The sequence below is a fragment of the Triticum aestivum genome, chromosome 3B (assembly GCF_018294505.1).
Source record: "Triticum aestivum cultivar Chinese Spring chromosome 3B, IWGSC CS RefSeq v2.1, whole genome shotgun sequence".
Classification (NCBI taxonomy): Eukaryota; Viridiplantae; Streptophyta; class Magnoliopsida; order Poales; family Poaceae; genus Triticum; species Triticum aestivum.
Genome location: NC_057801.1, coordinates 719,014,654 through 719,030,875, shown reverse-complemented (window position 1 = coordinate 719,030,875; position 16,222 = coordinate 719,014,654).

Genomic DNA, 16,222 nt, shown 5'->3' with positions numbered 1-16,222 from the left:
GATCTCACTCTCTACGCTATTTTCTCTTTACGGAGATGTTCGATAATCCCTTGGTCCTCGTACAAATTGCATGGGCATACTAAATAATGGGGCTGCTCCCCTAAAAGAAACTAAAAATTAAAAAATAGGTTACCAAATACAGTCGGACTTGTCAAATAAATATGCGAATCAAATCACACACTTGCGAATTGTAAGCTCATGCTATTATTCAACTAAATACAACTGGCAGAATTAGTTTAACTTGACTTACAAATGCTAGTTTAACTTAACTTCCCATACACCCCTTGTTCAAAGACTGTCAACTATTCTATGACCTGGATATCAAGAAAGAAAACTAATTGGAGATTATTGAGCTGATCTCATACCTGAATCGTGAATGCCAACTATCATGGCACCGTTTCAATCCTAATGTATATGCAGTGCAGAGGGATATGGTACACCAAAACCTCTGAAAGCAAACACGATTATCCTATTCATAAATTTTCATGAATGCAGAACAGATAAAATTCAGTTTGCATGAACCATTTCAAAATGCAGGTTTTAATGTGCCAAATTATTTTCCAGATTAAAAATCACCTAAGATGAACAACAAACCAAATCAAAGATTGGGTGTTTCTAGCAAGCTCCTGTGTTTTGTGTTGGATAAACAACAACTGTATTCTCAGGAGGGCCAAAGGCCAATACATATACAAGTGTGTGGTAAAGTGCAAGAGACCCCTTATACAATGGGGATAAACCAAAAAGGGGTTATACACATCTAACACCCCCCCCCTCAAACTCATGGTGGGTCGACAACACTGAGTTTGGAGAGAAGAAAACTATGCTGCGCTCGAGTCTGTGCCTTCGTGAAGAAGTCTGCCAACTGTAACTCAGAGGGCACGTAGTGAAGAGCGAGAGTCTGATCCTGCACAACAGCACGCACAAAGTGGGCATCCACACCGATGTGCTTGGTGAGCTCATGCTTCACCGGGTCACGCGCAATGCTGATAGCACCAGTACTGTCTGACAATAAAGGAGTCGATGTAGTAGCAGACACACCAAAATCCTCAAGTAGCCATCGTAACTAGATCACCTCAGCCGTCAGCATAGCCATGGCTCGCAACTCAGCCTCTGTACTCGAGCGAGAAACTGCAGTCTGTTTCTTTGTCTTCCAGACAATAAGAGAGCCACCAAGAAAGACACAATAAGCAAACAGTAAGCGTCGATCAGAGGGATCACTAGCCCAGGTAGCATCAGAGTAGGCCTAGAGCTCAAGAGAGCTGGAGCGGGGAAAGAAAAGGCGCTGAGAGATCGTGCCACGAAGATATCGTAGAAGACGGAGGAGATGACTATAGTGGACAGAGGTGGAAGCTGAGACGAACTGACTCAGAATGTGGACAGGATAGGAGATGTCAGGACGCGTAACAGCAAGATAGACAAGACTGCCAACAAGGTGACGATAGCGAGTGGGATTAGGGAGAGGGTCACCATCAGAGGCACGAAGCTGAACATTGAGCTGCATGGGAGTGACAAAAGCGCGCTCATCACCAAGAGCAGCGCGAGCAAGAAGATCCTGGATATATTTTTCTTGGGAGATGTAGAAGCCATCAGAAGTCGAAGAGATCTCAATCCCAAGAAAATAGCGAAGTGGATCAAGATCAGTCATGAAAAACTGGTCGCGAAGACGAGCCTTAACAAAGGCAATGTAATCAGAGTCGTCACCGGTGATGATCATGTCATCAACATAGAGAAGGAGAAGAGTCCGACCACGAGGAGACGTGTCAACAAACAACGCTGGATCATGATTACTGGGTAAGAAACCAGCGACAGTCACCACAGAGGCAAAACACTCAAACCAGGCGCGAGGGGCCTGTTTGAGACCATATAGGGAGCGGCGAAGTCTACAGACCAGACCATCAGGAGCATAGTACCCCGGTGGTGGCTGCATATAAACCTCCTCACGCAACTCACCATTGAGAAAAGCGTTCTGAACATCAAGTTGAGAGATGGACCACTGACGAACAGAAGCCACAACAAGAAGAGTGCGGACAGTGGTCATGTGGGCCACAGGAGCGAATGTCTCATCATAATCGCGCCCCTGCTCCTGCTGAAAACCACGGGCCACAAGACGAGCTTTGTAGCGCTCAAGAGAACCATCGGAGCGAGTCTTAATCTTGTAGACCCACTTGAAGGTGATGGGACGGACACCGGAAGGAAGGGGAACCAAATCCCATGTGCCAGAGCGCTCAAGAGCAGCGAGCTCTTCGGCCATAGCAAGTTGCCATTCAGGCTGAGTCATGGCAGTCCGATAGGAAGTGGGCTCAGCAATAACAGAGAGACCGTACCGATCAGGGGAGTAGCGATCAGGCGGAGGGCGAGGCCGAGCATGGAGGTTGTGAACCGGGGGAGGCGTGAGAGGTGCAGCAGAGGTGGAAGGCTCGTCAGAGGAGACATCCTCAGTACGAGGTCGACGAGTATAGTGGAGAGGAAACGGGAGAGAGGACGACGGACTGGAGATGATGGTGGAGAGGTGGAGGAGGAGGATGGAGAAGACGGGGTCGGTGGTGAATGAGAAGGAATGAGAGGTGCCGGAGGAAGAGGTGACACAGGAGGCACGTAGCAGGGTGTATCGGGAAGGAGAAGGAAGGAAAGGTCGTCGACAGAGAAACTCGAGGAAGAAGAACATGGGTAGTAAGAACGAGACTCGTCAAAAGTCACATCACGCGAGATGCGCAAGCGACGACCCACAGGATCCCAACATCGATAGCCCTTGTGCTCATCACTGTAGCCAAGGAAAACACACTCAACCGACTGAGCAGTCAGTTTGGTGCGTTCTCGGGGGGCAAGAAGAACATAGCAGACACATCCAAACATACGAAGAGCTGAGTAGTCAGGAGAGCGACCAGTGAGACTCTCCATAGGAATGCCACCCTGCAGAGCAGTCGATGGCTGAATGTTGATGAGATAGGTGGATGCGGAAACAGCCTCAGCCCAAAAATGGGGTGGAAGGGAAGCAACAATCATCAGCGCACGAGCCGTCTCAAGCAAATGACGATGCTTTCGCTCGGCAACGCCATTCTGAGCATGAGCACCAGGACAGGAGAACTGGGCAAGAGTACCCTGTTCCGCGAGAAAACCACGCAACAGCTGAGAGATATACTCTCCAGCGGAGTCAGCACGAAAAGTACGAATGGGCGTGGCAAACTGGGTGTGAACCATGGCAGCAAAGTGTTTGTATATAGGGAGAACCTCGCTACGAGATTTCATGAAGTAGAGCCAAGTGTAGCGAGAGAAATCATCAATAAACAAAACATAGTAGCGATGACCACCTTTCGAATCAAAGGGAGCAGGACCCCAGACATCAGAATGAACTAAGTCAAAAGGACGCTGAGATACAGACGCACTAGTAGGATAAGGTAACTGAGTCTGTTTGCCAAGTCTGCAACCATTACAATATAAGGAGACATCTCCAGACACGGACCCTAGGAGGCCCTGACGAACTAAGGAAGACAAGCGAGAGCCACAAATGTGACCAAGTCGATGATGCCACTGCTGGAAGGACGCAGACGATGAGGTAGCAAGAGCATGAGAGCTGGCAGAAGTGGTGGCAGCGGAAGGAACACAAAGCCAGTCAACCTCCCAAAGGACCTATGACTTACGGCGCCGGGGGCCGGCACCAACCAAAGCCTTGGTGCGACGATCCTGAATGGAGCAAGAGTCGGTATCAAGAATGACACGACAACCAGAATCAATAAGTTGGGCAGCGGAAAAAAGATTCATGGTAAGGCGAGGAACATGTGAAACGCTCAGAACAGAAAAAGATGGAGTGGAAAGAATACCACGACTAGCAACAGAAAGAGATGTGCCATCGGCAGTAAGAACATTAACAGGCGAATCAAGAGGTCGGAGAGAAGACAACGTGAAAGAATCAGAAGACATATGAAAGGAGGCTCCAGAATCCAGAACCCACGAAGATGTACCTGACTGTGTAGATGCCTGTGATGACGAGGAGGATGCAGTCACAGCAGCAGCAGAGTCAGTCGACGAGGAGCCTGAGGAAGCAAGAAGACGCTTGAGGCGAACAATGTCCTGGTCAGTGAGTGACGGAGCCGAGGAAGACACAGGAGGCCCGCTGGAGGAGGAGCGCCTCTGGTCTCGCTTCTTCTGGCGACAATCCGACTCTGGGTGACCTGGTCGGGAGCAGTAACCATAGACGGTGTCACGGCGTGACGTGCCCTTCTCAGCATAAGGAGGACGACTCACCCCCCTAGAGGAGTGGGCAGGAGCGGCAGAGCAGTGAGGCGAGCAGACGACACAGGAGCCCGGGCAGCCAAAACTGACGGAACCAGAAGCAACCCAGCAGAGCAAAGGCGGGTCTCCTCCGCACGAAGCTCAGCAAGTATCTCTGAGATAGGAACACGACCACGAGAAAGCAAGTGAGCACGACGAGGCTCAAACTCAGACCGGAGGCGAGATAAGACCTCATGGACCCGCTGAAACTCTAGATCAGACCGAGTAGTCTGACAGCAACGACAGGTTCCACAAACAACTGTCTGAAGAGAGTCAAGCTAGCGCTAGATGGCAAAGCACTGGGAATAGAACTCATCAACAGAAGAATCACATTGGTGAAGTGCGTGCTCCTGACGCACCACAGATAGGTAGAGAGCATCACAAGAGGGCTGACACTGACAGAGATAAGACCACATCGCTGCAACTGGGCCAAGTCCCATGAACTCGGAAGCAAACTGAGGGAGGAAACTCGCAGTGAGAACAGCAGTAGCTCGAGCATCATCATTGCACCACTGAGTGTAAGCAGACAGATCATCCCGGTACACAGAGAGAGCATCGGAATAAGCGGATGCCTGCTGATCATAAGCATCAACCGCAGCATCATCCAGAGCCTTGGCAGCATCCCGGTCAGCCTAAGAAGCATCAGCAGCAAGGACCGGCGGCACCGGTGGGATTGGGGCCACGGGTGCAACAGGGCATGGCGGACAGGAGACCTCGCCAGAAAGAACACCCCACAGAAGAAGACCACGCATATGAATGCGCATGAAGCCTGCAAACTCGGCATAGTTGGTGCCGTCAAAGATCACCGAGCATCAAGGAACAACCACATAGCCTGAAGATGACATACTAAGATATCCCCCTTTTGATCTCTCTCTCTCTCTCTCTCTCTCTCTCTCTCTTTTTGGTCAACAGACAGAAGGGACCCGATCTAGATCGGGCCAAGGCGCACGCAAGCCCAAAACGCGAGCAGACGAGCCTCTCGATCCAGAAGCAGAGCGAGGCAAGAGGGCCTCGATCCAGAAAGAGAGATCGAGCCGGACGGGGGCGACGGGGCGCACGGGGCGCAAGCCAGGAGGCGGCGGGGCGCGGGCCGGGCGCAGGTCAGGAGGTGGCGGGGCGCAGGGCAGCCCCGGTGGCGACGACCGGACGTGGCACGGGGCCAGCAGCAACGGCCGCGGGCAGAGTAGCCAGCGGGCGGGGACGGCGTGGGACGACGCCTACGGGCGGCTGCGCGCAGGAGCTCGAAGCGGGCGGCCGAGTCCGCGGCGAGGAGATCCGCGAGGAGAGCCGGGTTGGCTGGATCCACGACGAGGGGAGCCGGACCGGGCAGTGGATGGATGGGGGGAGGAGCTAGCACGGAGTTGCAGCGTGCGGGGAAGAGGGGAACCTAACATCTGATACCATGTTGGATAAACAGCAACTCTATTCTCAGAAGGGCCAAAGGCCAATACATATACAAGTGTGTGGTAAAGTGCAAGAGACCCTTTATACAACGGGGATAAACCAAAAAGGGACTATACACATCTAACAACTTGCTCGATCCAAATGCCGGCTCAAACCTGCTAATGCACATGGGGCTGATGGGCAAAGCACCCAGGAGGACGACCATGGTGGCCAAATGTGGGAGGACGGGACAGATCTTGGCTGGATCAGGTGAGCTGGGGGAGGAGCGCCACGGGCTCGGCGGTTCCGTCCGGATCAAGGGTGTGCACGGCGAGAGGGCGCTGTCTCACCTCATCGTCGGTGTACCAGAAGGATGGAGATGTCAGCTCCACCTCCTCTGGTCGTTTGCTGGGTAGGGATAGGGAAGATTATAGGAGGAGATGGAGGTACAGGTACTGCCGGCGTCGCGTAGTTGCGGGGCAGAGCTTCGCATATTCCTTCGCGGTCAAAAACGTTCAGCCAACGTAAATTACTAAATGCACACCAGAGAACAGTTTAGGCTAAGGCTAGCTGTTAGATTAAGTTTAGTGGGTTTAATCGTATAATGCTATTTAAACTGTGTACATGTGCCGTGTGGCTTTGAGAAAGAATTAGTTTGATTGTTTAATAGTAGTATAGATATAGAAAACTAAAAATAATACTGTAGATGTTAGTGTCTTGCAAAAAATGCACTGATTACAGATTTGACGGTGCTAGTAGCGCTAGCGTTTTGCAGGCAAAATGTACCCATGTTAGGCCAGCCATTATTATGTTCACACAAAGACATCGGCAAGTTTTCTGGCATTATATCGAATACTACGATGTACACAAGAAATACTCCATTGTACAACTGTTCTAACTAGCACTGTATCGAAACCTGAAACTATTGTAATTAGCAATGTGTCTGCAAACCAGAAACTATGACTCCGGACCAAACTAACTACATGATGGTAATGGGGAATCACTCAATCTCACTAGGCCTCTTAGCGATGCCAGTTTATCATCATAACTCGGGAGTTGTTTCGAGTAACAATGACTTGCGACAAGGCGATAATCAAATCTCAGTCACTAACGTCACTGCGCCTCTTTGACATGTTACTTCATCACCATATACGTCCACGAGTTCTTTCGAGTAACACTAAAATATCAATTTGCAAGAATAGACTGGCATCACCAGACTCCCTTGCGCGACATTGAGATGACCATCTCCTCATCCGTTGGCCGCTTGTCGTGACTGCTGGCGAAGCTGCAAGAGTATGTAACTGGCTGCTGTGCTTCTACTCCATTGATTAACCAACCAATGCAATAAACCAAACAAGAACCTTTCAGATTTCAGAATATTTGCTAGATTATTGGTGATACAAATACAGTAACTGCCTAACTGGTGAAGACTCTTGAGAGATTTTTTCAGATGGATCAGTTGTCACTCACCGGAGTCTACATGTTTAATCTTCTTAGATGGACTAGCCTCGTCCAATGTGAGTCTTCTCTTCAAACCAAGGGTGATATCATCAGGAAGTAGTTCTTCGTCTGCTTGTGACTGAGTTGAGCTGCTGTGTTGGAGCTTGCTTTTCTTGGAACAATTTTCGGTCTCCAACTCAGGCTTTCGCTTTGAGGACAGAACAACTCTGGGCTCTAACAGAGATATTATTTGCAGATTCAGATCAAAATTTCGTCGAAGTATCACATTTTGTTTAACTTCTTCAAGTGCAGTAGACATAAAAGCATTCTTGCAGCACTAAACAGATAACATACTGAACCGTATGATCAGGAAATAACACTTGATGTGAGATAATTGCTTCGCAGAAACTACATGAAAATGCTGCAAATCTATGAACAGGCCAGCACAGTTGAGTCGATCGCTACCAGGACAGTTCAATATATATCCCGACGCCCAGTATCCAACTTGCTCAAATATGTTAGTACTACTACATATACTTTGTCCTAACATATGAAACTGAACAATTGGACCCTGAACACTTATTTGTGCTACTAGTTTAAAGGAGCAAAAAATTCAGAGAATCAGAGAACAGCAGTCAACATTGCTACTGACATCTAGTGACCGGAAAGGGAGGCGCACCTGGCGGAGAAGGTACGGGCCGTCCGTCAACGGCGACGGGCGCGTCGGGGTCGGCACCCGTGGGCTGCCCGCCCGTGGCGAAGAAGGCGAGGAGCTCGCCCCAGGTGACCGCCAAGGAAACGTAGCCGGAGCCGCAGCTTAGGAAGTAGCCGTTGAGGCCGACAGTGTCCGGGTCCAGCCCCAGCGCGAGGCCCACCTGGGCGAGGTCCACCCCGTCGCCTCCCTCCACCTCGATCGCAACCGACGAGGCGGCGTCGGGCGGCGAAGCAGACCCGCGCAGGTGCACGGTCAGGAGCGACGGCGAAGCCATCGGCGGCGCTGCTGCCTCGCACTATCGCTGGTTCGATAGGAGAGGGAGAGAGAGGGAGCGGAACAATGGCGAACGCTCTGGTTGCTTTCTCGCCGCCGCCGCTGCTGCTGGCGCGTTGTGGACTCGGAATCGGAGGAGATTCTGTAGTAGTGACAAGTACGTTACTCTCGGCGCTGTAGCGACTGTTACCGGGCTCCTTTCAACTGGCCCGCCAACTGGTTTCGGCCGGTTTTTTTTTCTAGGAAGCGTCCAGGCGGAACCATGCTCGGTTTTGAAGCAATTTTAATTATTTGTGGAAAATATTTTGATTTTATAAAATATTCAATGAATGTTAAGAATTTTTTTAAATGTAATAGAAACTAAAAATTATGAATTTTGCTAATAATATTTATAAATTTAAGTTAATTCAGAAATTAGTTTTTTTATCAATTCCTAAATTATGGAAATATAAAAAATCTTTGTAATTTTTGAAAAATGTTCATAAATTTACCAATATGCACACTTATAAAATGTTCATAAATTTTGAGTATTCATAAAGTTAATAAAATTCCCCTGAGCGTTCATGGATTTTTAAAATCACGAAATTATAAAAATATGGTGAAAAACGTAAAACATGTCAAGGAAAAATATCCACTATTATAAAATAAAAATATAAAGGAAAAACTTGAGAAAAAGAAAAAACTGAACAAAACCAGAAAGAACAAAATCTAAACCTTGATGCCTAACCCATGTGCGGCCCCAGCCAAACTATGCGGAAATAAAGGAAAAAGTGAAAAAAAAATGCGCCTCGCCCCGCCTGGCACTGGGCCGAGCCAACTGGTGACATGGGGTGTGTTGCTCGCTATCCATCGTGTTACGTGCAGAATAGGATCCACAAATGGGCCTCGATACAACACTATTGGGTCTCACACAGTCAAGTTTGTATGAAACACCAAATATAAGACGCCTTTAACTATCGATGCTTGCAAGATAATAACAAATCAAAGTGATCACTCCAACACAAGATGGTCATTATCCAATACTCTTTTTATAACACATGGGCTCGCAGTCGACATCTACAATATTTGACCCTCAACAGGGACCCATTGCCACAAGATGGTCATCATCCATGAGAAACGTTATTCAAACACAGAGGCTCACAATTTAGCTAGGAAATGTACAGCGGTGGGCTCTCATCAGAAAACATGATCATATTATGTGACACAAATGCAAGGAAATATGAAGTCGTCATGTCCATCATAGTCTCACTTTCCACATTTTCTTTCACTTGTTCTTCATTAACACTTTTTTCTTGATTTCCATTCCAACCATCATATGTTGTTCATCTTCTGCCAGACTGATTTCATGTTTTGTTTGCATGCACTCCTCATCAACACATAATCTGAGAGGGGTTACAAAGTGTGTAAAATTTTCTTCATGCTCTCCTCTTGCGGCACTAGTCCGGACTTGTACCACTTTGCTATACAAACTTCCTTGCAAAATATACAACTCCAACAACTTATAGTTGTTAAAACTAGTAGTTGTACAACCCATTCATGTCCATCCTTATCATCATCCTTTTTTTGGATTTCAACCTCCTTTAAGGCATCCATCCACTTATCTACCTCCACCAACACTCTTTCTAGATTGATTGGCAGAAGTATTGATCTCTCATGTTTTCATTCGTCCATGCCAAACATTCTTTCATGTGGTATCTTGGAAGCATCTCTGCATAACACTTTAACTCTCACAATCTCATAGAAAATTTGAAACATACCATGCCAGTCCACATACAAAAGCATGCCAAAGCAGGATGCGGTCTTATCTAAGATATTCCATTCGCACTATCGGGGGTGCAATTTTACTCATGCAACTTATTAGAAAGCTTCCAATCTCCCATTCCACTCAGTTACATTAACAACAACCCCCTCTTTGACCATATCAAACCTAGGTTAGCCTTGAAGTTCCTCCACTAGGATATGTGCGGGAAATTTAACTGCGATGATCTATCTACCAGTCTCTTTAATCAGCCAAGGCCAACTTAGGACAGTACAACTGGGCCATTTTTTAAGCCTTCTCACGCCTTTACCATTCCGGGCCATCAGGTCATGTTTTCCAATGGTTTCTATCCGTTGGTTACTACCCAATTCCTTGGGGGCTTACTCGCAAATGGATGGATGTCATAAGGTTTAGTTCTCTAGTGGAAAACGAACTTTTCTGGTTACTTGGGCCATGCGCAGACATAGGCAACCCGTCTAGCGTCGAGTAAACCATAGCTCGCGGGCAGAAAATATAGTCATTGAGGGGGCATCGATGAGTGGACCTAGACAAAGCCTGGTCGCGTCACCGCGATTGGTGGGATCCTGCCTCCTTCCACGGACTCGCCTCCCACAACTGCCTTCACTTCCCAGGCCCAATTCCCTGCACCACCACGACCCCAAACACCTCCAAGTCACTGTTCATGTTGTGATGACATTACAACCAACGCCGATAGCCAAGTGGTGGCCCATTTAATAACGAAATGAACAATTATTTCAATGTTCACTTAATCAACATTCTAAATTTTAACTTAAAAACAAATCTAACTTTATATTATGGAAATGTAAGTTCAACTAGAGCTACTAAAAACATGTAATATGCCATGTAGCAAAGCAGCGACATGCGTCGGCTATCTTGAGCCATAAATATTGAGTTAGGGATGTGTGGTTTTTTTCCTCCCGTTATAGAGCACGTGCATGCATGTTTGCTGGTTAACACAAAGTTCAAACTAATAAAAAAAGAGAAAAATCTATAGAGGTAACTAAACTTGCGCTGGAACCCACTTTAGTCCATGTACTTCCAAATACCCAAAAGAGATAAATACACCCACAATCACTATAATTGCGTCGAAAGCACGATACGATCACCCAACTTGTCACTGAATACAACGGGACGTGAAAATTCGGTCACTGTAGTGCATATGCGGTGCGTACACGCAGTTTGACCATGTGTTGACCACTCATTGGGGATAGGTGGCGAACCACCAAGGCGCGTTAGTGGAAATATGCAAAAAAGCCCTCAGGCATCACCTCATCCGCCAGTCATCCCTCCTCCACTCACGTCGCATGTTCGTATTTGGTTGGAGAAAGGGGGCGCTGCATTGGCGACGCCGCCCCGGTGATCGTTGGCGGTACAACGGAGGAGATGGCCTGATTTCGTGCATGGTTGACGAGGCACCACCTCCGCGTGTGTTCTTCCCATGGGAGGCGACCGCGATTGTCACACCCAATATGCGATCCTATACCAAAGAAACTCGAAGGTCCCACCAAGGATAGAAGCGCATATTGGAGACACTTTTGCAAGGTGGATATCATTACAACATACCATTACATAATAGTTGGGGATACATACAAGAGGCATACAATTTCACACGAACACAACAACATCATACATAAGGGCAACATCCAACTACGGATGAAACACAAACAGAAACTAAAACGACATCCACCCTGCTAGCCCAGGCTGCCGACCAGGAACCTAACACCTGAACGAAGAAGAAGCAGAAGAAGAACTCCAAAACAAGTAAACATCGCTTTTGCGTCATGATCATCACATTACCTGTACCTGCAACTGTTGTTGTAGTAATCTGTGAGCCACGAGGACTCAGCAATGCCATTACCATGCGTATCAAGACTAGCAAAGCTTAAAGGGTAAGGAATGGATGGTGATGAGGTTGCCGCAGCAACTAAGCATGATATGGAGGCTAACTTACGAATACAAGAATAAGATGAGAAGCTACACACACGGTCGCAAAGTAGTAATGATCAAGAAATTATCCTGAAACTACTTATGTTCAAACATAACCCAAACCGTGTTCACTTTCCGGACTCCGCCGAAAAGAAACCATCACGGCTACACACGCGGTTGATGTGTTTTAGTTAAGTAAAGTGTCAAGTTCTCTACAACCGAATATTAACAAATTCCCATCTGCCACATAACCGCGGACACGACTCTCAAAAGTTTATACCCTGTAGAGGTGTCCCAACTTAGCCCATTATAAGCTCTCACGACCAACGAAGGATATTCCTTCTCCTGTGAAGACCCGATCAGCCTCGGAATCCCGGTTACAAGACATTTCGGCAATGGTAAATCAAGACCAGCAAGACCGCCGGATGTTCTGACAAATCCCGATAGAAGTCACACGTATCTCGTTCTCAGGGCATACCTGATCGGCCAGACGCCGGGTTGGCATAGACCCTGGTTTCCCAGGGGGCGCCAGACATCGCCCGGTTCGGTCCAACACTTGGAGAAGCACTGGCCCAGGGGGGTTAAATAAAGATAACCCTCGGGTTTATAACTCCCAAGGGAAAGTTAGTAGATTGTTAGGAAAATGTAAAACCAAGGTTGGGCCTTGCTGGAGAAGTTTTATTCAAAGCGAACTGCCAAGGGGTTCCCATAAACCCAGCTGCGTGAGGAACGCAAAATCAAGGAACATAACACCGGTATGACGGAAACTAAGGTGATAAGAATAGAACAAAACACCAGGCATAAGGCCGAGGCTTCCACCCTTTACCAAGTATATAGATGTATTAATTAAATAAGAGATATTGTGATATCCCAAAATAATCCTGTTCCAACATGGAGCAATCTTCAACTTCACCTGCAACTAACAACACTATAAGAGGGGCTAAGCAAAAGCGGTAACATAGCCAAACAACGGTTTGCTAGGAAGGGTGAAAATGTTAGAGGCTGGCATGGCAATTTGGGAGGCTTGATAAACAAGTGTTAGGTAGCGCAGCATAGCAATAGAACGAAGCAACTACCACTACAAGAAATATGTTAAATAGTGACCTTCAGTGACCCTGGAAGAATTGGTCATAGATCTATGACCATCTGAGACCAATTGGTCAAAAGCTGTTCGGGGGGCTCCAAACCCTAAACCATTGTGACCATTTTGGTCAGAAAGGTCGTAATTTCCTTACACGAAATGGTCACAAAGCAAACAGTGCTGGTCCGCTGCCTTATTTCTAGTTGTTAACGACCAATATAGATGGTCATAGCCTTGTAGATTGTGGTGGGTTGTGATCACTAGGCGCCATCTCATCAGTTTTGCCTATGTGTCATGCCCATGTGTCAATTTTTGCCCTAGGTTGTGAAGCAACCTATATTTCTGTTATTCCAAAAATTCCCAAAAAAATCTCATAAATTGTTCGGATCATATCTTCATCAAATATGTCAAAAACCTTCCTTGCCTAGTTCAAAAATAACTCAACAATATTCATTTTCCTATTCTGTTTAGAGCAACACTTTGTGAAGGAAGTGCTATTTATATATTCTTGATTTCCCTAAAAAATTGTGAAGACGGTCTTCTTAGTAACTGATCATCCTCAGCCAAAACTCACGCCCATTAGCCATGTGCATTTCCCGTACCGCAAATCAAACACTTGGCTGCTTATTCATGTTTGAGCATCGATCGGTCTCCTCGTGAGAATCTTATGTTATAATTTTCTTCCTAGCATCTACCTGGGGAGTGAACAACCCACTAGACATGTCTAGGCCGCCCAGAACGCATGGCAACGCCACGGTCACGCGATGACCACGCGGCGGGCATGCGAGCTTATGCGCTCTAGAGTTGGGGACGTCAGCCACCGTCCAAACCTCGATGTATCGCCATCAAACCATGTATTTCTGATTAAATAGATACTTATTTACCTAGAAATGATTTTTGGAAAAAAAAAAGATAAAACTATGAGGCACCTGCAGTTCAAATTTGACCCGCTTCCAACTGAATCAGTGGGAATTTGTCTTCTTCACCAGAGGTGGATCAAAACTTTTGATACCCAACCATTTTGTCAATTCTGCATTAAATATGGCCTAGTATTTTATAAAATTCATTAGGTCCAATTTTGCAACAAATATATGGTAGGTCCTTCACAAAAAAAACTCATTTCAAGCACTCGGAAAATGGAAAATGGTTTTTTTGTCCAAATAACATGAAAACTTCCTTAGGCAACATTGTTTAGAATTCCAAGATACACCCTTGTACACAATATGAGATCATTTGAACAAACTATGCCATGAATGTGGCCATAAGATTGATCATTTGGCTTGAAAGCCATGAATCTTCACACTTGATAACACATTTCTGAGAACACTTTTTTAAAATAATTACTGTATTACAAGTTTATTATTTTTCCTGGAAACTCGGTCACATATAATGACACAATGCGAAGGTTTTCCAATTTTTGATTTTTTTTGAATTTTTTATGCCTGTTTCAAAATGCGGTCAAACGGCGGGCTTGACCGTTCCTAGCTAGTGGTTGAATCTTGGAATTTTCTTGGTGTTTCTATGATTAAATAGATACTTATGTACCTAGAAATTATTTTTGGATAAAATAAATAGCAAACTACGAGTCAGCTGCAGTTCAAATTTGACCCGCTTCCAGCTGAATCGACGGGAATTTTTCTTTTTCACCAGAGGTGTATCAAAACTTTTGACATCCAACCATTTGGTCAATTGTGCATTAAATATGGCCTAGTATTTTAGAAAATTGATTAGCTCCAATTTTTCAACAGTTATATGGTAGGTCCTTCACAAAAAAAACTCATTTCGGGCACTCGGAAAATGGAAAATGAATTTTCCGTGCAAAGAAAATGAAAACTCCTTTAGGCAACATTGTTAGGAATTCCAAGATGCACCCTTGTGCACAATATGAGATCATTTTAACAAACTATGCCATGAATGTGGCCATAAGATTGATCATTTGGCTTGAAAGCCATGAATGTTCACACTTGATAGCTCATTTATGAGAACACTTTTTTAAAATAATTACTTTATTGCAAGTTTATTATTTTTCCTGCAAACTTGGTCACATATATTGACACAATGCGAAGGTTTTTCAATTTTTTGATTTTTTTTGAATTTTTTATGCCCGTTTCAAAATGCGGTCAAAACGGCGGGCTTGACCGTCCTAGCTAGTGGTTGAATCTTGGAAATTTTTTGATGTTTCTCTGATAAAATAGCTACTTATGTACCTAGAAATGATTTTTGGAAAAAATAAATAGCAAACTATGAGGCAACTACAGTTCAAATTTGACCCGCTTCCTTCTAAATCGACAGAAATTTGTCTTTTTCACCACAGGTGGATCAAAGCTTTTGACACCCAACCATTTGGTCAATTGTGCATTAAATATATCCTAATATTTTATAAAAATGATTTGGTCCAATTTTTCAACAAATATTTGGTAGGTCCTTCACAAAAAAAACTCATTTCGGGCACTCGGAAAATGGAAAATGAAGTTTCCGTGCAAAGAAAATGAAAAGTTCCTTAGGCAACATTGTTTGCCATTAAAAGATGCACCCTTGTGCATAATATGAGATCGTTTGAACAAACTATGCCATGAATGTGGCCATAAGATGGATCATTTGGCTTGAAAGCCATGAATCTTCGCACATGATAGCTCATTTCCGAGAACACTTTTTTAAAAGAATTCCCGTATTACAAGTTTATTATTTTTCCTTGTAACCTGGTCACATATAGTGACACAATGCGAAGGTTTTCCAATTTTTTGTTTTTTTTGTATTTTTTATGCCCATTTCAAAATGCGGTCAAAACGGCGGGAATGACCGTTCCTAGCTAGTGGTTGAATCTTGGAAATTTTTTTGGTGTTTCTCTGATTAAATAGATACTTATGTACCTAGAAATGAATTTTGGAAAAATTAAAAAGGAAACTATAAGGGAGCCGCAGTTCAAATTTGACCCACTTCCAACTGAATCAGCGAAAATTTCTCTTTTTTACGAGAGGTGGATCAAAGCTTTTGACACCCAGCCATTTGATCAATTGTACATTAAATATGACCTAGTATTTTAGAAAATTGATTTGGTCCAATTTTGGAACAAATATTTGGTAGGTTCTTCACAAAAAAACCATTTTGCAAAAGAAAAATGATTAAAAATAGCTAGAAAGATAAAAATGCATGCAAATTGGTGATCATTCGTAAAATGTGGTATAACTTGAGTGAAAAATGTAGATGTGCCATTTTGAAAAATATTTTTGATAGCTGCTTCACAAAATGCCTCTAGTTTTAGTACTTAGAACCATTTTATGTCATAAATTTTCTGAACCAATCAGGGCTTTTCCCACGGATCATCCCATTGTAGCCGATCTGGACCGTCCACACC